The sequence below is a fragment of the Bufo bufo genome, chromosome 1, assembly GCF_905171765.1.
Source record: "Bufo bufo chromosome 1, aBufBuf1.1, whole genome shotgun sequence".
Lineage (NCBI taxonomy): Eukaryota > Metazoa > Chordata > Amphibia > Anura > Bufonidae > Bufo > Bufo bufo.
Window position 1 is genome coordinate 597,135,667 of NC_053389.1, and position 25,278 is coordinate 597,160,944.

The window sequence follows — 25,278 nt, forward strand, 5'->3', positions numbered from 1 at the left end:
TTGGCTTGTATTAGTAGGAAAAAAAAGGGGTTATTAGCTGTGTGCTGAAGTGAGAAAATTATAGCCCTTTTTGTCATGTATAAGTGGCAAAAGAAAAATATATTTGCCGTTCAGCAGTGCAGTTATATGTTCTAAAGCCTTTTTTGCCATATATTAGTGGCACCAAAAAAATATATTTGCCGTTCAGCGGTGCAGTTATATGTTCTAAAGCCTTCTGTGATGTGTATTAGTGGCAAAAGTAAAGTATATTTGCCGTTTAGCTGTGCAGTTATTTGTTGTAAAGCCCTTTTTGTCATGTAAAAGTGGCAAAGAAAAAATATATTTGCCGTTCAGTGGTGCAGTTATATGTTCTAAAGCCTTTTTTGCCGTGTATTAGTAGTACCAAAAAACTATATTTGCCGTTCAGAGGTGAATTGTGATTGTTATATTTATTTTTTAGGTTGTATTAATAGGAAAAATAATACGTCTTACTAGCCGGTCTGTAGGAAACCGACATTGTTATACAGCCATTGTTGGGGTGTATTAATGGAAAAAACAAGTACGTGTTAGTCGTTCTGCAGGGAATTTACATTGTCATTCAGTGGTGAAATTTGTTTTTGATACAGCCTTTTTTGGGAAAATTGATGGGTGATTGTGGACTTTCTTTTTTATGACCCGAATTCCGTCGATTAGCCATTCAGTGGTGAAATTTGTTTGTGATATAGCCTCTTTTGGGAAAATTGATGGGTGATTGTAAACTTTCTTCTGTATGAACCAAATTAGTCGATTAGCCATTCAGTGGTGAAATTTGTTTGTGATATAGCCTCTTTTGGGAAAAATGATGGGTGATTGTGAACTTTCTGTATCAACCAAATTTATCGATTAGCCATTCAGTGGTGAAATATCTTTGTGATACAGCCTTTTTTGGGAAAATTTGTCGGTAGTTGTAACTATGGTCAAGGACAATATATGTCTTTTACAGTCCACTAGGGAAATGTGGTTCCTGCCCAGCCACACCAGCAACTTGGCCAGGTGATGCCGCTTCCACCTCCACGTTCTGACACCGTTGGTCCTGCGACAATGTCTGCCTCTATCTCCTCATCCTCCGCCATGTCCTCAGCCTCCTCTGCAGGGACAATTGAATACTGATGGATTACTGACCAAATGCTGACCGAGTGAAGGTAGATGCTCCACAGACAGGGGGGTTATTGCTATGACGGATCAGAGGAAGGGCAAAATAATCAGTGACATCAACACAAACTTACTGCTGACACCCTCTCCACTCTGTTGGGGGGGGCTCTACTTGAATAAGTGTTTAATAGAACAGGTTCTGTAGACATCTATGTGGAATCAGCTGCCGACAGTGTAAAAAGAGTGCACTTCTTCTTGACGCTAACATTGAGCTGTAAGGCTGAGTTCATACTTGAGTTATTTGGTCAGTTTTGGCCCCATGACTGCCCAAATAAGTAAAGTGTGCAGTGATTCTGAGGCCTCTTTCACACGGGCGAGATTTCCGCGCGAGTGCAATTCGTGAGATAAACGCATTGCACCCGCACTGAATCCGGACCCATTCATTTCTATGGGGCTGTGCACATGAGCGGTGATTTTCACGCATCACTTGTGCATTGCGTGAAAATCTCAGCAAGCTCTATATTGTGCGTTTTTCACGAAACGCAGGCCCCATATAAGTGAATGGGTCTGCGTGAAAATCGCAAGCATTCGCAAGCAAGTGCGGATGCGGTGCGATTTTCACGCACGGTTGCTAGGAGACGATCGGGATGGAGACCCGATCATTATATTATTTTCCCTTATAACATGGTTATAAGGGAAAGTAATAGCATTCTTAATATAGAATGCTTAGTACAATAGGACTGGAGGGGTTAAAAAAAAAAAAAAAAAATTTAACTCACCTTAATCCACAGGTCCAAAGATGAAGACAGAAGATAAGCCGGGCTGCGCGAACAAGTGGATTAAGGTGAGTTAAATAATTTTTTCTTTTTTTAACCCCTCCAGCCCTATTGTACTAAGCATTCTGTATTATTAATGCTATTATTTTCCCTTATAACCATGTTATAAGGGAAAATAATACAATCTACACAACACCTAATCCAAACCTGAACTTCTGTGAAGAAGTCCGGGTTCGGGTTTGGGTACCAAACATGCAGATTTTTCACGCATTAAAATGTTTTGCACTCTCGCAGAAAAATCGTGCATTTTCCCGTGACGCCCCCGCATCTTATCCGGCCAAAAACATTATGCCCGTGTGAAAGAGGCCTAAGAGCGACGCCTGTCATCTGCATGTCATATGGACTCACAGTATAATTTCACAACCACAGCAGACTCCCTATCCGTGTTACTGCAAGGCACAGTGTTCTACACCACTATAAAGGCTCTCTGCAGCCAGGAAATAGCCGTTTTTTAATGCAAATTCGGATCGAAGCAAAAATTTTCAAAAAATTTGTCGAAACGGCCGAATTGAATTTTTTTAAAATTAGCTCATTTCTAGTTACCATATATGGAATTATTACTAGTTTTAAGAGTGAAGTTGTGACTGAGCTGGGGATATTTGAGAATGAAACAACATGACGGGGGTATTGGTTATGCATAGCTCGCCCCATTTACTTAACTTAACACACTTCCCTGCATTCCCCTCCACCACCATTACACCTCTCCGTCACCATCCCCGGAACCCACATAAGACTCGGACCACCAACTGGAATGTAATGGCCACAGCAGCCGTTTATTAAATAACAATTACACAAATAATCACAACAATAATACTGATAATAATAAAATGACCTACTAACTTAACTCAATGGGGGAAGGTCCTTGAAGCCCCAAAAACATTGAGCTGCCGAACCAGGGTGAGCCATTCTTGCCTCCAGCCGTTACCCCCAGCTCAAAGGCACCACCGAATGACCCCCCTCAATTCACCACAACCACTTGGTCCACCTGGCAGTCCAGCCCCAACCGTGGGCCCCCCCCCAATGTCCTCAGATTCCACCGTGACCAACTCCAAGGACCTCCCCACCGCCCCTAGCCGCCGTGACATAATTAAGATCCACAAAATAACCCCTCCCCCTGCTCCAACCAACTCCCCAAAACAAAGGGAAGGGTGGGTGGGAGCTTCTCTCTACCTGAAATGGCACCCTGTCTTCTTCCTCCCTGCCGTATTTAACCCCTTAACTCCTCCCCCTTACTCAAACTGACCTATCCTAACCCCCTAACCCCTCACCCCCCTTTAGCCACCTCCCCCCCCCTCTCTCACTTCGTCCCACCAATCCCACTAACTCTGGGGCTCTCGAACCAAACCCCCATCATGGGGGCCTCCCCTAAAGGGGGCTCTCCCCCTTCCCCCCAGTCCGGCCATTGCTAGACATCTAAGCTTCAATCACAATTCTGAACTATATTGATATTTTCCTATAAATTCTACTACAAACTTTAATAAAAAGTATCTTCTTCAATAAATATTATATATATATAGTATATTATAAGAAAGCTTAGTCTACTATATTTAATATGAAGAGAAATAACTGATATTTTACAGAAACTAAAGGTTTTTAAAAGGCACAGCAGCCCAAAAAAAACTACAAGCTTCAGACTATAGCTGCTCATCTGCCTGTAACCCTTGAGGGGACTGTAAGCTTCCCTTAGACATGGGTCAAACTCCTCCAAGATGGCGCCATGCAGTCCTTTTTATCAGGCCCCCCTCCTACTCCTTGCATCTCAGAAAATGGTCCAACACTTTCCTCTGCTTTCTTTATAGAGCTCAGCACTTATCCTATTTGTGTTGGCTAAATCTTATAACTACAGTTATGCAAGTGATGGGGCCGGCACCTCCTCCTGGTATATCATGTTGAGGCGGCAGTGCCAATCATTAACCCCTTACATGCACACACTTGCATATCCATTACTATACCCTCACCCTCTTGCTTTCAATCCATGAAATTTGTTGCAAACGGGGTAAAAAATCATCACTGTAGGCACATATCACATTATAGATAAAATACAGTTTTTTTGTATGGGTGGCGATGAAGGCATCTCACACAGCCTGTGAGACCGGAATTATCCCAGACTAGGGCTCTGTTCACATTTGCGTTTTATGTTTTCCAGTCAAAATTCTGACAAACCTGATTGTAACGGATCCCCTTCCGTTAATGGACGCTTCCTAGCTTGCGCCGAGGACCACAAGCACCGCACTGGACACCACAACCACCACAGACTCCACAACCGCCATAGCTTAACTGGAGCCGCGCCGTCTTCCTTCCACCCTGAATGAACCTCCAGCATTCAGGACCGTGTGGGAAAGATCTCTCCTCCAGGGAATATGCAGAGCATAGCAATCCCCAGCGTGATGCAGCAATTCCCTCCAATAACGAGACAAGGCTGCGTTTTGAAGGGTTAGGCTACTTTCACACTAGCGTTTGGGGCTCCGCTTGTGAGCTCCGTTTGAAGGGGCTCACAAGCGGCCCCGAACGCATCCGTACTGCCCTAATGCATTCTGAGTGGACGCGGATCCGCTCAAAATGCATCAGTCTGGCAGCGTTCAGCCTCCGCTCCGCTCAGCAAGCGGACACCTGAACGCTGCTTGCAGCGTTCGGGTGTCCGCCTGGCCGTGCGGAGGCAAACGGATCAGTCCAGACTTACAATGTAAGTCAATGGGGACGGATCCGTTTGAAGATGACACAATATGGCTCAATCTTCAAACGGATCCGTCCCCCATTGACTTTCAATGTAAAGTCTGGACGGATCCGTCTGAACTACTTTCACACTTAGAATTTTTTCTAAGCTATAATGCAGACAAATCCGTTCTGAACGGATACAAACGTCTGCATTATAGGAGCGGATCCGTCTGAACGCTAGTGTGAAAGTAGCCTTAGAAAAACATGAACTGAGCTGAACTCTTTATTGAGGGCTACCCGCCCGTATTTATGCAGGTCCCCACAATGCATCATGGTTTCCTCCTCTCTGCCCTGGAGACACCCGAAGTGCAATTCAATTATCTCCCAGGACAAAGGGAGATCACCAATACACATGTGGGAACAATAGGAGAGGAATCCCCACCCGAATACACAAAATCCTACCTTCTGTCTGGGATATAATTATGGATTAACATAACTATCACAGACAGTAAAAATACAGTTTTTAAACATACACTGTAACTTTAAAACCATATATTCCATCAAATTACATATTTAAACTCAGCATACATCAAACATAAACACTTCCAAAAATCACACCGCAAGCACAATTTCCTGCCCAAAACAGTTCCATAGATTTGGGCTGTGCGGTCGGTCAATTTCATGCAGAAAACGACTAAGTCCCATCTTCGAACGGGACTTAGTCTCTGGAACTGAAAGTTCAGTATGGCAGAAGGTAAGGGTCAGCGGCGTTCGTGTATCTGCGCATCCGATTTCAGCTCCACAGAATCTTTAGTATACACCGCTGACCGCGTTCGGTCCTACCAACAGTCCAGACATGCGGCACAGTTCTGTCACACTGTTCCTGAAGGGCAACATGTCCCAGGCCATAGTCGTAGGGCAGGAGGCTAGCCATAAGTCCTCTACAATGCCCAGTGGCAAATGGCAGTTTGTCACACATCTCCCCTTTGGGGGGAAGACTAACCAGGCACCTGACCTTCTGTCGGTCAGTGCCTCCGTTAGTCGATCCACCAACCCACAGTAACCAGATGCCCGAGTAGCCCACCCACAACAAACAGGTACAAGGGTAACCCACCCACAAGAAACAGTTACTGCACCTGGGTATTTTGCTGTGGTGATGGGGCAACATGCTGTGGGGACTTGAGGGAGGGCAGAGGCCGACTGCACTCTGCCCAGCTGCCAGCTCTTCTGCTGGGGTGCTGAGACCATAGTCCGGCTCAGTAGCCAGAGGAACATGGGAGTCAGCAGGGGTTAACATCGCCTCTGTTAACCCTGAGGCCACGTTAGGAGTTAACTGGGGAGGGGAATTTGTACTTACCCCCTCCTCCTGTTGTCCTGGTGAGGGTAGTGGGGGATCTGGACAGGCTGTCCAGCATCCCGGTAGGTCAGGCGCAGAGACCACGGTCCCATCTGCGCCGTCTGGGCGATTGGTGTCTCCTCTTGTTATGGTAAGCTGCCGCTGGGGAGAGAGGGTGCTTCGCTCCTCTCCCTGAAACACAGGCTGCCGCTGGGGAGGTAGGACAACACATTCAGCTCCCTGGGGTACACACTGCCGCTGGGGGGGAAGGAGGACACCTTCAGCTCCCTGGGGTTCACACTGCCGCTGGGGGGGGAAGGACGATACCTTCAGCTCCCTGGGGTACACACTGCCGCTGGGGGGGAAGGAGGACACCTTCAGCTCCCTGGGGTTCACACTGCCGCTGGGGGAAAAGGACGACACCTTCGTCCCCCTGGGGTACACACTGCCGCTGGGGAGGAAGGACGACACCTTCAGCTCCCTGGGGTACACACTGCCGCTGGGGGGGAAGGACGACACCTTTGGCCCCCTGGGGTACACGCTGCCGCTGGGGAGGAAGGACGCCACCTTCAGCTCCCTGGGGTTCACACTGCCGCTGGGGGGGAAGGACGACACCTTCGGCCCCCTGGGGTACACACTGCCACTGGGGGGGAAGGACGACACCTTTGGCCCCCTGGGGTACACACTGCCGCTGGGGGGGAAGGACGACACCTTCGGCCCCCTGGGGTACACTCTGCCGCTGGGGAGGAAGGACGACACCTTCGGCCCCCTGGGGTACACTCTGCCGCTGGGGAGGAAGGACGACACCTTCAGCTCCCTGGGGTACACACTGCCGCTGGGGGGGAAGGAGGACACCTTCAGCTCCCTGGGGTTCACACTGCCGCTGGGGGGAAGGACGACATCTTCGGCCCCCTGGTGTTCACACTGCCGCTGGGGGGGAAGGACGACACCTTCGGCCCCCTGGGGTACACACTGCCGCTGGGGGGAAGGACGACACCTTCGGCCCCCTGGGGTTCACACTGCCGCTGGGGGGAAGGACGACACCTTCGGTCCCCTGTGGTACACACTGCCGCTGGGGGGGAAGGACGACACCTTCGGCCCCCCGAGGTACACACTGCCGCTGGGGGGGAAGGACGACACCTTCGGCCCCCTGGGGTACACACTGCCGCTGGGGGGGAAGGACGACACCTTCGGCCCCCTGTAACTCACGTTTTTGCTGGGGCGGAGGGACGGAATACTTCGCCATCTCTGCCCGATATTCTGCTTCCTGCTGCAGATACTCCGCCAGTTCTCTCCTCACTTCCGGTACAAGTTCCTCTGTTAGGTGGGGCCCGTAGATAGCCAACCGCCTCTTCAGCATAGCGTCAAACCGTACGTGACTATACCAATAATCCAGCTCTGCTTGGTCTTCCCAGGATGCTGCTCCTCGCACTAGGGAAGCCATCCCACCGCTTGCCACCAATGTAACGGATCCCCTTCCGTTAATGGACGCTTCCTAGCTTGCGCCGAGGACCACAAGCACCGCACTGGACACCACAACCACCACAGACTCCACAACCGCCGTAGCTTAACTGGAGCCGCGCCGTCTTCCTTCCACCCTGAATGAACCTCCAGCATTCAGGACCGTGTGGGAAAGATCTCTCCTCCAGGTAATATGCAGAGCATAGCAATCCCCAGCGTGATGCAGCAATTCCCTCCAATAACGAGACAAGGCTGCGTTTTGAAGGGTTAGAAAAACATGAACTGAGCTGAACTCTTTATTGAGGGCTACCCACCCGTATTTATGCAGGTCCCCACAATGCATGATGGTTTCCTCGTTTCTCTGCCCTGGATACACCCGAAGTGCAATTCAATTATCTCCCAGGACAAAGGGAGATCACCATTACACATGTGGGAACAATAGGAGAGGAATCCCCACCCGAATACACAAAATCCTCCCTTCGGTCTGGGATATAATTATGAATTAACATAACTATCACAGACAGTAAAAATACAGTTTTTAAACATACACTGTAACTTTAAAACCATACATTCCATCTCCATAAAAATTACATATTTAAACTCAGCATACATCAAACATAAACACTTCCAAAAATCACACAAATCCCTCCAGCGGATCAAAAGTTTAGTGGAAGTCCTTTATGACCGACCGCAAGCACAATTTCCTGCCCAAAACAGTTCCATAGATTTGGGCTGTGCGGTCGGTCAATTTCATGCAGAAAACGACTAAGTCCCATCTTCGAACGGGACTTAGTCTCTGGAGCTGAAAGTTCAGTATGGCAGAAGGTAAGGGTCAGCGGCGTTCGTGTATCTGCGCATCCGATTCCAGCTCCACAGAATCTTTAGTATACACCGCTGACCGCGTTCGGTCCTTCCAACAGTCCAGACATGCGACACAGTTCTGTCACACTGTTCCTGAAGGGCAACATGTCCCGGGGCCATAGTCGTAGGGCAGGAGGCTAGCCATAAGTCCTCTACAATGCCCAGTGGCAAATGGCAGTTTGTCACACTGATAATCCCTAATATAAGGATAAGGTTAATGTTACTCCGACTGCTGAGCACTCCTCACTTCGACAGCACCAGGTGTGATCACAGATCCTCTAGGTGTAATGACAACGCCCCCGTTGATCCCCTGAGGCTCATTTGCATATATTAACACTTAATTTTTCACAGCAATGCGGACACATATGAACATGGGACCAACACAGATGCCTTCAGCTGCCAAGTGCACATAGAACAGATCAGACAGTTTCGTAGCTACAAATCTGCTGACAGATGCCCTTTAAGTGTATGTAGGAGGTTTTCTTGTTTTCATTTATCTCAAATGCTATGTACCCAAGGGAAGGATGAGCAAAGTAGTGCATAAGCACGAGAATATATAATCCATGTTATAAATCAATGGGGTCCATCAGAATTCAAAATACATTTGCTAATAGATCCAGAACAGTTGACATATCTCCAGAGCTACTGTATGACACTAAAGAGAGCAGAGCCTAAGGCTACTTTCACACTCGCGTTTGGTGCGGATCCGTCATGGATCTGTAAAGACGGATCCGTTCAGATAATACAAACATCTGCATCCATTCAAATGAATCTGTCCCCATTGCCTTACTTGTGTGTCAGAATGGATCCGTTTGGCTCAGTTTTGTGAGACGGACACCAAAACGCTGCAAGCAGCGTTTTGGTGTCCGCCTCCAAAGCAGAATGGAGACGGAACGGAGGCAAACTGATGCATTCTGAGCGGATCCTTTTCCATTCAGAATACTTTAGGGCAAAACTGATTTGGAGCTCTTGTGAGAGCCCTGAACGGATCTCACAAACGGAAAGCCAAAACGCCAGTGTGAAAGTAGCCTTAAGATGTACTTGTATCTTGCATTTTCCTGCAGATTTTGCCTACAGATTCCATTTATAGTAGCTGTGTGCAATGAGTGAAACCTGCCACAAAAATCTGGGAAAAGCCCATAACAGAAAGGACATGGTGGGGATCTGAAAATGCAGAGCATGGCCACATACGGTAATATCCATGCTTGTACCAAAAAACTACAGTACGACAACTCCGCCAAGTATCATCAATATGGACTAGTTCATAGAACTCATTCGAATAGGATTTTTTTTTTCTTACAAAAGTTATGTATCATTTATTAAAGAATTGTTAAATGACTAATATTCCACTTTCTTCCATTAAAAATACAAGCATTAATATGCTTTGCACTTTTTCTGCTAAAGTTAATGTGGAAGACAGTAATATTAACACCTAGGATAAAACAACACAGCAAGAGCCTGGTGAGGCGCAGTGTGCTAACACACTGCGACTGAGAATATATTAATCCTCATTGAATTATATGTAACATCTAGCAATTTTTTTTTCAGATTGTAAAAAATACAACAAACGCAATTTTCAGGCATAGCCTCCAGCTAGCCGTATGGATGTGGCCTCAGAAGTCTCTCTAACAGTCTATTACAGAAGTGTCTGGACCTTTCTAGGATATTGTGATGCATCACTATTGGTTCTGTAACGTCTGTTACTATGTAATCTGTTCGTATAGAATTTATAAGGCCCTTTTGGTGATAGAGAATGAACAATGTACGGCATATGTGTCTAAATCTTCTAACATGGACATGATGTTCTATTAATCTGTAAAATATTTTTATTAAATATATTTACTTTCCGTATATTGCAGAGAATCTATGCTGAAAATGTAGCTAATATTGTTCCCCCAAGTACTGATTATCTTATAAAAATTCATTAGCAGATGTTCTCTACAACATTTCTGTAATCACACTGTAAAATAACATTAAAGGAGTGGAAGTCATAGTATGTGAAATTAAATTAAGCTTATGAGATAACTTTGATTTATCCCTAACTTTACTGTACTAATATAGATATCTTGAACAATATTTTTCAACATTTTTGACCATTAAAGACGGGTAAAATCTTCAAAGATTTGCTATTTTGCACGATACTAGTATGGAACCATAGTTGTCGTATGCCATGGAAGCATCATTCCTTAAGGGTCTATTCACATGTCCGTATGTGTTTTGCAGATCCGGAAATTGAGTATATGCAAAACACGGACACCGACAATGTGCGTTCCGCATTTTGCGAACTGCACATAGCCGGCACTCTCATAGAAAATGCCTTTTCTTGTCCACAATTGCGTACAAGAATAGGAGATGTTCTATTTTTTTGCGAATCCGGAAGTGCGGATCTGCAAATGCGTATGCAGCCAGCACATTCAGGCCAGATTGAAAATGAATGGGTCCGCACCTGTTCTATAAAATTGCGGAACACATTTTGCGGACGTGTGAATGGACCCCTATTCCAACAAAGGGGTAAATCCAGGTGTCCACCTGGCAGAACCTGGTCCTTTTTTCCCTGGCAGGGTGCTCTTAAAAGAATACTTTTTCTCCCACCAAAAATAACTGAAGGAACTGACACAAAGTACACATATGCTCAAAATAAAGAATCCATTTAAAAAATTTAGATTCTTTTGATGGATTAGAAGAAAGGAAAACAAAATAGTGACGTGAACAAAGCCTTAGGGCCACTATGCAGCAAATGGGCCGTAGGGGCGCGTGTGAGTATGGGTGGCCGGATAGGTATAATAGCGCTCTTTCACTCTACTATAGAGTGAAAGAGTGCTCTCTTTTTACCCCGTCAGATGATTCTACATAGATTTCTACAAAACCTGTTCACCCCAAAATCAGTAGTATCAGAACGCTACTTTACCCCAATTACAGAATCAAGAATGAATGGATTTACTTATGTATAAAAGAACATGAACACCACAAAATCAATAGTATCAGACCACAATTTCAACCCAGAATAAAGGATTAATCAAGGATTAATGATGCATAAAAGAATGTAAAAACACCAAAAACAGTAGTTTTAGGCCTGTTGAAGACTTGTGTGAGAACAATCAGTGTTTGGACTGCCGTGAGGCACATGTACAAAGTGAGGCGGGGGACCCCATGCATAGCTGTGTTAGTGGTTGTAGTAGTAGTGGCACTTAGAGCCACGGTGTTGGCAGTAGTGGCAGTGGTTGTGACAGTGGCATTCAGGGCAAATATAAAGCAAAGAATTGGATGGGAACAAAGGAACCCATGATTACCTATCACAGTCTGATAAAACTGCTGTGGCTGAAAACGTGCCAGACCCAGGGGCGTCGCTAGGTTAAAACATTCGGGGCCTGGGCCCCGGATGTTTGTCCCATGCCCCGAATGTCCTGCCTGCCTGCTAGATACAACTGTATTGCCGTACACAGAACGGCAATGCAATTGAATCTAATACACTGGGAAGAGCTGGAGTACCTGTGGTGACATCACAGGTCATGTGATCAGCAAAACAGGCTGTGATAGGATGACCTGGATGATGTCACATCATGTGACCAGTGCAGGATTGGACCGGAGTGAAAAGGAGAAGGAGCCTAATGGTGATGTCTGTACATGAGAAAAGGTAAGTGAAGGGAGAGGCAGAGCAATGCTGGGAGATGTAGTTATTTAACTGGGATGTATGTTAGGGCTGAAGGGAGGGATGTTATTGACATGGAACTGTGTGCTTGAGGTGGCTGGGGGAGGGAGTGATGTTATTTACATGGGACTGTATGTTGAAAGTGGATGGTGGGGGGGATGATGTTTATGTACATGGGACTTAATGTTTAGGTTACGTTCACACTTGCATTTGGGGATCCGCTTGTGAGATCCGTTTCAAGGCTCTCACAAGCAGCCCCAAATGCATCAGTTCAACCCCAATGCATTCTGAATGGATGCGGATCCATTCAGAATGCATTCGTTCGGCTCCGTACGGCCCCCAGTTCCATTTTGGAGGCGGACCCCAAAATGCTGCAAGCAGCGTTTTTGTGTCTGCATGGCTTTGCGGAGCCAAACTGATCCGTCCTGACTTACAATGTAAGTAAATGGGGACAGATCCCTTTGCATTGACACAAAATGGTGCAATTGTAAACGAATCCGCCTCCCATTGACTTCCAATGTAAGTCAGGACGGATCCGTATTGGGACTTAACGAATCGGTCCTGAACGGATGCATTAGTTTGTATTATCGGTTCGGATCCGTCCTGTACAAGTACAGGACAGATCCGCACGAACGCAAGTGTGAAAGTAGCCTTAGGGGGTGATGTTTACGTGGGATTGTGTGTTGGAGGTGGCTGGGGAGGAGGTGATGTTATTTACATGGGACTGTATGGTGGAGGGAGGATTATAACTGCAGGGGGCACTGCAGATCCACTGGACATTATAGGCGGTCTTATTACTACTGGGGGCTCTATAGGAGGGTCTTATAGATCCACCTTATTTCTACTAAGCGCACTATGGGGGCCTTATTACTACTGATGGGTCTGTAGGGAGTTTTATTACCACTGGGGGAACAATAGGGGGCCTTATTTCTACTGGGGACTCTGTGAGGGTATTATTAATATGGGAGGGATCTTCTAATAATGGGGGCATTGTTGAGGAGCATTATCACGGTTGGGGCAGTGTTACTAATGTGGCCATTCTAGAAGGGAATTACTATTGGTGGGACTATGAGGAGCACTATTACTATGGGGGGCAGTAATGTTTCTTCAGGATAGTATTTGGGGGGGGCAGGGGGGGGCAGGGGCGTAACTAAAGGCTCATGGGCCAGGTGCAAGAGTTCAGCTTGGGCCCGCCTTCCCCCAGTGCTTTGTGTGTCTTCTTATGCGGCACAAGTGTCTTTGGGCCCCTTCAGGCTCCTGGGCCCGGTAGCGACTGCTACCTATGCACCCCCTATAGCTACACCCCTGGGGGGGGCACAGCAAGCAGCAGGATAACACTGTGGGGACTCCAGTTGGGGGATAATGATAGAATGTCAGGAAGCTAAGATGTCTGTGTGTCACACTCTGCAGAGACGAGGCGGCTGAGAGAAGTTGTCCAGAATGAGTGGAGAAGATGATGAGAGAGAAGATGTACAGAGAAGATGATGACAGAGAGGAGACGTCACCTGGAGGCCCTGGATGTGACAGGTAAGTGCTGCTGTATAGCAAGTACAGCAAAGTGCGGGGGCGGGCAACATATTTATTGGGGCTTGTGCCCCGGATCTTTTGAGACCTTAGCAACGCCCCTGGCCAGACCTACAATAAACCAAGCATGAATGCCTCTAGCTCTGTGCGGAGTGTGGGAGTATCTTCCATCTGACAGTTTTTTCTCCATATTTGGGGAAGCATTGCCCTGTGCAAGATTTTCAGGATTAAAATAAGGGATGGGTGTTTATACACAAACGAAAGCTCCAGAGCTCTATTGCAGCATACGAAGTGGCATCACTTGATCAAGTGGGAAAATAGGAGTGGCCGCCAGCTAGTGCAACACGAGCGTCCTCCTTCTCGCAGTCTCCTTTATGGCAGTCAATCTGCAACGACATGCTGTACAGTGTCCTCGTCACAATCCTCTACTAATTCTCCTCCTTCTCCATTCCATCATCAGCCATCAATAATGAAATGGGAGGCCACTAAACAACTCTTTACACCCAGTAATCCTCTGGTGGGCAAGGTTAACTCCCACATGTCCAAGTTGCTGGCGGTGCAGTCTCTACCATACTACTTAGTGAATTCTGCTGCCTTTAGGGAACGGATAGCATTCTCTCTGCCTGGAAGATGCTTAGTTGCCATTATTTCTCCAAAAAAGCCATCCCTACCTTGTACTGTCTCATGGCAGAGAACGTAGGCCATTTTTTGCAATTCTTGGCCTGGGTGGGTGTAGTCACATCACTTGCTAAAGTTCATAAAGCAGAAAACATCCCACTGGCTGTCTCTCCAACAACTCTCCAACTGTGCAAGTGGTCAGCAACAATGATAGGAACATCATGGCCATGCTGCATTTGGGGGAAATAACACATGCTAACTGTATGGAGCACATAATAAATCTACTCATGCAACGCTTTTTGGAAAAGAACAGTGTCTTGCAGAAGCTGCTGGCCATGTCCAGGTGACTGTCCTATTTTTTTTTTTATGTAGCAAGGAATGTACAACTGGATTCGCAGCGACAGAACGGTTTGCTCTTGCTCCCCTTGATCTGTGACTTACAGTGAGTGAATTGAACTCCACAAAGAGTTTCACAATTAGAATTTCAAGGAAAAATGCGGTGTGACTTATGACATCACCACGCCGGCCGATCAAATGGATGAGGGTAAGCATGATTTTATTATTATTTTTATTATTTTACACTGTATTATTACTGTCAGATGCCACGATCAGCTATGAACGTGGCATCTAAAGGGGTACAATGACGTGGAGCAGCACAATCACGGCTCACTGTCATTGCACTCACTACTTGTAAAGAAATGCGCCTCGTGACAAAGTTATTCATCACAAAGTGAATTTTTGGGGAAAATTCGGAGAAGCAGACAAATCTAATTTTTTAATACTTCTCTCATCACTATCTGGGATATTCCAACTCACTGTAATTCAACTTGGATATACTAGAGCTTCGGCTACGAGCAGCATAAAGCAGTGAATTATTTTGATGTGCACAAGACTACCTCAGCAGGAAGCATGTGTTGCTTCGAGGTCAGGCAGTGGCAGCTAATCAGAGATGCCCATCGCATACTCAGGCTCATGCTATATTCGCCATTTCCTTGTTCTGCTGTCTCCACTCCTTCTATCCACTCTCTCCTGCGACTCTGTGTCCAGGGTCCACAAGCAGACCAAAACATATGAATTTTGGCACATGTCCTCTATTATCTTTCATTGTTTTGTGAATTGACTTTGGAATTTACTGGTAATTGCATCATAATTTGAAGAATGCAATGGTCATTTTGTACATGTGTTTTGAACAAAGTCCGCTCCAGTTTGCACCTCAACTATTTGGACATAGAGTGCAAACCTATATTTTTCATACTTTGTTACATGACTCCAGGGTTATCAACTCAATCATGCTCCTATCCTTTCCACGACATTGAATATTGACTTTGTTTCACCTCTATTGACAGGCGACTAGTTTTTTTGACCACACTCCTTTTATTCCCATCCAATATTACTACACTCATTGATACTTTCTCTCATTGACTTTCTGCTGTTGTTGCTGTGCTTTTCCAAAATTCAATTCGCCGGTTGGCCGAATTTTTCGGGAAAAATTCAATTCGTTCTGAATATATTTGCGGCAAATTACATTAAAACCTTCTATTTCCTGGCTGCAGAGAGCCTTTATAGGGGCGTAGAACACTGTGCCTTGCAGTTATACGCATAGGGAGTCTGCTTTGGTAGTGAAATAATACTGTGAGTCAGTATGACATGAAGATGACATGCCTCTTAGAATCACTGCACACTTCACTTATTTGGGCAGTCACGGGGCCAAAACTGACCAAATAACTCAAGTATGAACTCAGCCTTACAGGTGGATGTTAGCGCAAAGAAGAAGCGCAATCCTTTTGCACCGTCGTCAGCTGATTCCACATAGATGTCTACAGAACCTGTTCTATTAAACGCTTATGCAAGTAGAGCCCCCCCAGACAGAGAGGAGTGGGTGTCAGCAGTAAGTTTGTGTTGCAGTCACTGATTAATCTGCCCTTCCTCTGCTCTGTCAGAACAATAACCTACAAAAAACAGATCCTATCTGTGAAGCATTCGCCTTCACTCGGTCAGCATTTGGTCAGTAATCCATCAGTATTGCTAATGCCAAAAAAAAACTGGAGTGGATCTAAAACAGAGATGACACAGGAAGGTAATATTTGCATGACTTCTGTGTTTTGTAACCACTCCTGCTTTTGGCTACCAAATCATAAGCCAATTCTGATGGGACCATACAGGCCTTACAGCTGTTACACAGACAGGATCCGTTGTGTGTCTTATTCAGATCAGAAGAAAGGTCAAATAAATTATGTCAGCCAGGCCGAAAGCCAAAATAGTGGGCCAGTCATGAAGTGGGGAGGGTGGGAACAGCATGAGAAGTCCGCATGTGGAAGTAGTATGAGGAGAAAAAAAGACAATGCAACAGCACTCTGCAAACCAGATAAAGTACAATAATGCCATAGTCACAAAAAATATTATAGTGCTAATGCTACGCTTATTTATAAAGTCAAATGCTTGGCAAATGCATGCATGTGGAACCAACACTTCCTGAACTTTATGGCTGCCATTATGGCGCATAACAGGTAGTATTTAGTGTTAGGTTCCCATCTTACAGAGATCGCCTTGACGTTCGGCAGACGGGCTCAAATGGTGTTGTACAAAATGCATTTGCAAAGCATCTCACTTTATAAATAAGCGTAGCATTAGCACTATAATATTTTTTTGCGACTATGGTATTATTGTACTTTATCTGGTTTGCAGAGTGCTGTTGCATTGTCTTTATTCTCTATGTTTTTAGCCATGGCAACGTGGACCTGCACATTGGGATGTGCTGACTTACCCCCTTTTCTTAGCAGTATGAGGAGGCCACCAAGTGGCACAATGACAGAGTCTGGAGATGGCAGCAGCATGAGGAGACCACAGAGTGGCAAGGTGACATCGTTTGGAGGTGGCGACAACAGCAGGCTACCACAGAGCGGCAAGTTGACATAGTGTGGATATGGCAGCAGCAGGAGGATACCACAGAGTGGCAAGGTGACATAGTGTGGAGATGGCAGCAGCATGAGGAGACCACAGAGTGGCAAAGTGACATAGTTTGGAGGTAAGAAGAAAAGAGGATCCAGCTCACCTGCTTTGCAAATCATCAGCCGTTGGGCTCCTCCTGATTATAAGGTGAGACCTTGTATGTAGCATATACCAGAAGAAAAGAAAAATCTAGCACTTTCAATTTTGATTTCAAGACGTAACTTCTTTATTCCGGTGGATACAAATATTACAGCTGTTCACATCACATGCAGTAAAAACACGCGGTCTTGTGTCAGTCGACGCGTTTCAAACTTAGCAGTTTTTATTCATGACTTCCTAGTTTGGAGGTGGCGGCAGCAGGAGGAGACCACAGAGTGGCAAGGTGACATCGTGTGGAGGTGGCAGCAGCATGACTAGGCCACAGAGTGGCACAATGACATAGTCTGGAGGTGGGGGCAGCAGCAGCATCAGGAGTAGGCCACAGAGTGGCACAATGACAGAGTCTGGAGGTGGCGGCAACATCAGGAAGCCACAGAGTGGCAAGGTGACATACTGTGGAGATTCGTAGCAATACCAATTCCGGCTAAAGATGGTGGGTGAAAGAAGGAGTACTTGGCATCAGATGTGTGGTATCAGGCGGGTAACAGCATCAGAATAATAGCTGAGGCAGGTAGCCAGAATAAACCTGTCTCTTTTGTCAAATTGTTGGTGTGGCACCATCGATGATCTAGTCTGATGCATCAGGCATTAGTGTGGAAATCCTGACTGATCCATGCCTGATTCATCTTGATGCAGTGTCCCATTATGTGCTATATGTGGGCACTGTTGCTAAATGTAATTTCAAATGTATTGTGGTATCATGCTATAATTCCCTTTAACAGGCTGGCAGTGTCATTTACCTTTATTCACCCCTAGGTGGTGCTGGCACCACTTATATATATATATATATAGCTGGAGCGGGTGTCAAGTCAGTGTGTGTGTTGACGATGGGAATGAAGAGAGGAGGAAGTTAATGGAGGAGGTGGAAATTTGTTTTTCCACCGAAATAATTCACAAAAGATTTTATCGCATATAACTGCAGAGCTGAATGCCGCATGAAATATGTTTTTCCACTGAAATAATTCACAAAAGATTTTACCGTATGTAAGTGCAGCGCTTAACTCTGAATACATATTTTTTTACACCGAAATAAGTCACAAAAGATTTTACCACATATAACTGCAGTGCAGAACGCTGAACGAAATTTTTCCACCAAAATAATTCAGAAAATATTTTAACTCGTATAAGTGCAGCGCTGAACGCTGAATAAAAAAATTTTTCCCACCAAAATACTTCAATAAATATTTTACCACATATAGCGGAGCACGGAAATGGAAATGGTCTTCGGATTTCCCCCGCATTATACGGACGTCTCAGAAATGAACCACTGTTCCCGACAGCAGCTCCTGGGAAGGTTATGGAGCGTCCAGGTCATACAGCATCCATTCGCTCCGCTGAAGGATTATTTTGAAAATGTGTAGAAGCCACAACAGGACCCCCACGCTGCAGATTTAACATGGAGACATCATGGACATTTAACCGCATATATCCGCAGTGCTGACCGCTGAATAGATTTTGTTTTTCAACCAAAATACTTTAATAAAGATTTTAACACATATAACCGCCACACTGACTGACTGCTACCGCCGCTACCTCCGTGAACCCCAGCACCACTACTTCCAGGTTAGGAAGGCTGCTGCAAAGCAGGTGCTCTACCCCGGGCACGTTTGGCTCCCGACCTCCCACTGCTGCCACCCTGCTGACTCCCAGCCATGCTTTCAACGCATATAACCGCCGACTTGAACTGAGAATATATATTTCTTTTTGTACTTTCAGCAGAAATAAATGCACCAGTGAAGTGCATATATATTTTTCTTTCTGTACTGTAATACGCCCCTATACGCTTTCAACAGAAATAACTGCTGAAGTGAACTGAGAATATATATTTCTTATTGGAATGAAATAGGCCACTATACGCTTTAACCAAAAAACGATTAAATAGTGAAGTGCATATATATTTTTCTGGTAGTACTGAAATACGCCCCTATACGATTTCAACAGAAATAACTGCAACAGTGCAGTGCGTATATATTTTTCTTATTTTACTGAAATACGCCCCTATACGCTTTCACCAGAAATAACTGCAACAGTGCAGTGCGTATATATTTGTATTTTTTTTACTGAAATACGCCCCTATACGATTTCAACAGAAATAACTGCAACAGTGCAGTGCGTATATATTTTTCTTATTTTACTGAAATATGCCCCTATACGCTTTCACCAGAAATAACTGCAACAGTGCAGTGCGTATATATTTGTATTTTTTTACTGAAATACGCCCTTATACGCTTTCAACAGAAATAACTGCAACAGTGTAGTGCGTATATGTTTTTCTTTGTTAGGCTACTTTCACACTCGCGTTTTGGTTTCCATTTGTGAGATCTGCTCAGGGCTCTCACAAGCAGTGCAAAATGGATCACTTTTGCCCTAATGGATTCTGAATAGAAAAGGATCTGCTCAGAATGCATCAGTTTACCTCTGTTTAGTCATCACTCCACTTTGGAGGCGGACACCAAAACGCTGCTTTCAGCGTTTTGGTGTCCGTCTGACGAAACTGAGCCAAACGGATCCGTTCTGACACACAATGTAAGTCAATGGGGACAGATGCGTTTTCTATGACACAATCTGGCACAATAGAAAACGGATCCATCCTCCATTGACTTTCAATGGTGTTCAAGACGGATCCGTCTTGGCTATGTTAAAGATAATACAAACAGATCCGTTCTGAACGGATGCAGACGGTTTTATTATCTGAACGGATCCGCATCAAACGCGAGTGTGAAAGTAGCCTTACTGAAAAATGCTCTAATACACTTTCAACAGAAATAAATGCAGAAGTGAAATGCGTATATATTTTTCTTGTCGTACTGAATGAGATGCTAAGACATAAGCCACTAAAGGCTTTTTAACATAAGACTTGCAGCCCAATAACAAAAAGCTGGAATGACAGAGCTGTCTAATGACTATTTGGATCCGCAAATAATCGTTCCCTGCACTTGTAAATCACTTTCCTATCAATGTCCCTAGCACCTTCTGACATTTTCCCCTGCACTAAGATGCTGTGTAATGATTCCTCCCTATCCTTTCCCTGCACTTATAAATAATTTTTTCTGTCTTTTTTTTTCCACAATCGTTTTTTCCAATAGCTGTCCCTAGCGCCTTCACACGTCTGTCCCTGCACTCTGAATGCTGGAAAATGGCGGAATCTAAAATGGCTGCCGTATTTATAGGGCTGTGACATCACAGGGCTGGCTGCTGATTGGCTGCATGCAGGCATGCCAATCTGGGTGATCCCGCCTTCCCAGAGTTCCTTGCCCAATGTCCTCAGTCCTCACACGTGTAACCGCCATTTTAGAAAAAATTTAATTTGTTACCACGAAGCGCAAGGAAATTCGCATTCGTTGAAAATCAAATCTTTCCTGAAATTCTTAACGAATTCCACTTTGTCAGCTTCGATTCGCTCATCTCTAATTCCCATATGCTCTGATTCCCTAGGCAGTGTTTTACAGAGGAGGAATCAGAGCACATTCACCTATGCTCTGATTCCTCCTCTGTAAAACATTGCCTAGGGAATTAAGCCAGACTAGCTAAGGGCACTGAAGCCCTGAGACCATCAGACTAGCTTCACTCAATTGCGCAAAAAAAGAGGATCCTAGAGGGAAATTACACAATCAAGTTATTTCCCGGGGCATTGCAGGAGCCAGAACAAAGCTGAATAAAAAAAAGTATGCTTTTAATTTCCAGTAGTTAACTGTAGAATACACTTTATACTGGGCATAGCAAAAGTTCAAATACATATTTCTGTGCTGGAAGTCAAGAAGAAGAACCTGAATAACTCTGCAGGCTTGTGCATGTGGTGACCCTAAGTTGTGCTTTCTTGGTGTAACAAAGACCTCCAGAAAAAAATATCCTGGGTGAACATTGATTTTACTTTTGTGAGAGTTACAGTTTTAATATTGTGTTCATTGTTCATGCATAGACATACAACGGCTATATTCAGATCTGCTGCTGTGAAATGAATGGTATTTGTGAACCTAACTTCTTTACAGTGCCTATATTAGAACTGATGTGACACTATACCTCATTTGTAAGCCTGCTGATTTTCAGTTAAATTCATAAATTGCCTTTTTACACCTCATAGCAACATTATTAGAACTTGTAAACTATATACATGTAATGTACAAGCAATGCTGGTTCATGAATTGTCATTTGGGGTATTTAGTTATATATGCTGTGGTGAAGCATTACATAAAAATTCCATTGTGGCGTGGTCCTTAATAAACTATTATTGATGGTAACCCAACAGTTGGAAAGCACATTGAAAATGTGGGTAATGAAGCACTCAGCCATAAAAGTCAGTTATCCACCTTTGAAACACCTTTGGACAGTTTCCCCTATCTCCCAGACCAATGGAGGGAAACATACCTGCTCACCGCAGCTCAGTTCCAACTCTTCAGTTCACCACACTCCATTTCCTTGATTGTAACTTCCCCTCGCCCGCTAGATCTCGCCCTCTTGGACTTTCACTTGTGAGGTGGTCAAGTCAAGGGTGTACACAGTGAAAATTCAGACAGTGGCGTACATGCAACAGCAGATCCTGGACATCTAAGCAAGCTGTCACGGGGTTCCGGGGGTGCACTCGGTCCCCCATTGCCCGCAGACCTGTTGCTTGGCTTTGGGAATGAGGATCTGTGTTTGACCTCATTCCCAGGGCGGCTTTACTGGCTGGGTGGCTCCCTGCTCCTAGTCTGCCTTGAGCGCCGAGCTGATCACTCGGTGCTCGACTGGTTGGTCTGTCGGTCATGTGACGCTGGCCACGTCACATGACCCTCACTCCCCACTATAGATACAGGCAGCTTGCTGGCTACAGGTTGCCTGTTAATTTCTAGGTTCCTGGCTATTTGTTGGACTGCTGAATACTTACCTGATCCTGTTCCCTGACCATCCTTTTGCCTGCTCCTCCTGTACTGCGCATCCGTCCTGGTATTGTGACCTCGGCTCCCACCTGACTACTCTCTTAGGACTCCTCTTGTACTTCTCTGCTCTCCTGGTATTTGACCCCGGCTTCTCCTGACCATTCTTTGCTTAATCCTTTGTACTGGTAGCTCTCTTGGTTCTGACCCGGTCCGTTCATGTTCCGTATTTTGTCTTGTCTGTCTTCCCTGCACATATCCTAAGTTAGGGACTGTCGTCCAGTTGTCCCCTGTCATCAGGACTCGTGAGGCAAGTAGGCAGGGCCAGGGGTGAGGGTGGAGCGCAGTGATCACTTATCCTTCCCCCTGTGTGTGTGTGGACGTGACTGTTACACAAGCATGTCTGCTGAAGTGTTGCTCTCACTGTATCGTGATTGGGAGAAGAGGATGACCTTGATTCAAAACAATGGGGAGCACGTCGAGCATTTCCTGTAGTGGAAAGTCAATGCTTTTCATGTCACTGAAAAATTGTTAATAACTTTGGCAGGAATAAATGTATATCACATTTAGGCACAGATTTGGATTCCTTATTAAACTTTCACATACACCCCTTCCCATTTGAAAATATTGACTTTGTTCCAAGATGGCGGCTTTCAAAATGGCTACTGTGTTGGACACCACCTCTCACATATTAGCCTCCTTCTCCTAAGCATCATGTCACACACAGGCGTTCCCAATCCCGTTTTCCATTTATTCAGGTGTCTCCATACTTTCAACCACCCTGTATATCAATGCAAACTACAAAGATTTAAGAGTAAATAAGCAAATAATGAGGGAAGAAGACAATAAAAGAAACAATAATTTAGTGAATACTGAGAAAAGTTAGACTAATTTGCACAGTTTCGTTGTATAGAGGCATATCTTTGGGAATTTAGCCTGTGTAGGTGTGCAGTAATCAGATGGTTAAAAAATACATTGTATTTTATGATGGCAGTTTATTATATTCATTGTACAGCAATCGGAGAGGTGGTAACATGAGTTATCAGTGCTCTTATCACATGCTCAGAGACACAATAGCCGGTTTCACGCTATTGATTTTTGTACCACCCACAACATTGTAACACAGAGACAAAATATACTTGTGATCTCTGCTGTATAAAGAGTCTATATTAGACAGCCAGCTCAGAGGTACAAACACAAAGGAGAATTCACCTACTCAGGAAAACCAGAAAAATGTACATTGTTGCCGTTTTTCTCAGAGAAATAGATTTTTCTGTCATAATGCAAAAAATATATATATTTTTCTAATTAACCAAGTAAATCAGATAATTGCTAATCCTAACAAATGCAGAAAGCGACAAAGCAGAAATAAGGAATGAGTGAAAGCTAAGAGAATGCAAAGGGAATTTAACAGTGCAGAAAATGTCACTCTTCTGCAGCCTTGATTGTTTTGTAGTGCAGTTCTCCCTGGTCTGTAATATCTCTACTGCAGCACACGTACGCACTCTTCTAGATTTACAACTTATTTGTTTTCTAGTGGTCAAAAGCAGACAGTTAACTTTTCATCGGCCTAGGAAGGCCATAAAATGTTAATAAATTACGGACAGGCCAAGACCAGCCTAAATTCCCTGTCCACTCAATTGTAGAGCGCCAAGTGGTTGTCATGCTGGAACAAAGGCCTTAATAAAGGCCCCCAAGGCCTGCCATCTTACCAATTTTCAAGCAACACATCCATCGATGACACAGACTAATGCTACCACTGTCGTTCCTCCATCATTCAGTGTCACAAGGGTGTCACGACCTATCGCTGACCCTGTTGTACCTGGGGTCAGAATGTCGCAGAGGGTGGCTACTTGCTCAGTTTCAAGAGATCGCTCCATGACCTAGTGGTTGGAATTGATTCCGGTCCAGGTTTTCCAGCTTAGGTTTGCGATCCTTTTTGTCCCATTTATGAATCTGTAGGTTTTCCTTTCAGCTGTTCTCTGTCAGCCACTCCTAGCTGCTATATATTCTTCCTTTCTGCTTCCCTTGTTGCCAGTTATGGACCTTCCTTCCGGATCTTCTATTCTGATCTCAGGTGGACAACTGTTGCTGTGGAGCCGTTGGAACTGGAGCTGTTGGATCTTGGGTTCACTCCTGTTGTTGTCTCCCTTCGGGGATTGTTGATTGTGTTTGTGTTGTTTGTCCTTTCCCTGTTGTTACTCTAGGTGTCAGTGGTGAGGACTAGTGCTCCCATCGCCCTACTCACTAACTACGGCTTCTTCCAGGGTAAGCCAGGGACAAGGCATGTGATCGGCGTACGGGTTAGCAGCCCGTCTAGGGATGTCAGGGAAACCAGGTACCAGTGCTAGGTGAGTTAGGGGTCACCACTCCTGCTTCTATCAAGTGGAAGGGTACTCCCCTTCCCTCCCCTCTGCACAGCACGTCTACAATCTCAGACATGATATTCAGTTCTATTGATTATTAGCAGCACATGCCTGATTACCCAGGGAGATGTGCTGCCGATAATTAGGCATCTGTCATCCTGATGCAAGAGGCCCATCATTTGACAAATAGCTTTTGCTCATTTATCGGCTGATTGATTGCCAGATTATATGGGCAACTTATCGGGAACAAGCAATGCCATTTTTATACTTGTGTTATTAAAAGCATTGCATAGTACTACAAGATTACAGCTAGTTACGGCTTGTTACAGGTTATTCTTTCTAATGGTGCGGTATGTCAGACCTTGCAGGGGAATTATGCGTGAGGTCACGGTGTGAACAATAGGTGGGCCAAGGTTAATACAGTTCTGGTTACTCACGGTTATGTTGTCCCTGGGCAGGCTCGCACAAGAGTGAAAAGGAGAATGGCACAAGGATTCTCTCTGGCATGCTCTGGTGTAAGGGACACTGGCCAGATGGCGGTTTGAGGTGCCCTTGATGGTCTGTATTAATGTGCCATTGGCAATGTCCCTTGTAATCGTGACGCCAGTACCTTTTGTATGGAGGTACAACCATTTACTATGGTGTTAATAGAGGAATTGAGTCTGAGGCAAGCAGGGTGAAACTCAAAGTTGAACTTTACTGAAGATGACTCTTGATTACAGTTCATCCAAAGCATTTAACAGTCTCAATACAGAGATAAACCTGCTGCTAGTCCTCTGCTGACAGGTGTAGATCCCTCTCTAGATATGAGATAAGGGGAAATTGTAGCCTTACTAGTAGTAGTTGAGTTCAGGAATGGTCCTGGTCCAGGCTTGTGAAGTCGCCAAAGGCTGAGATATCC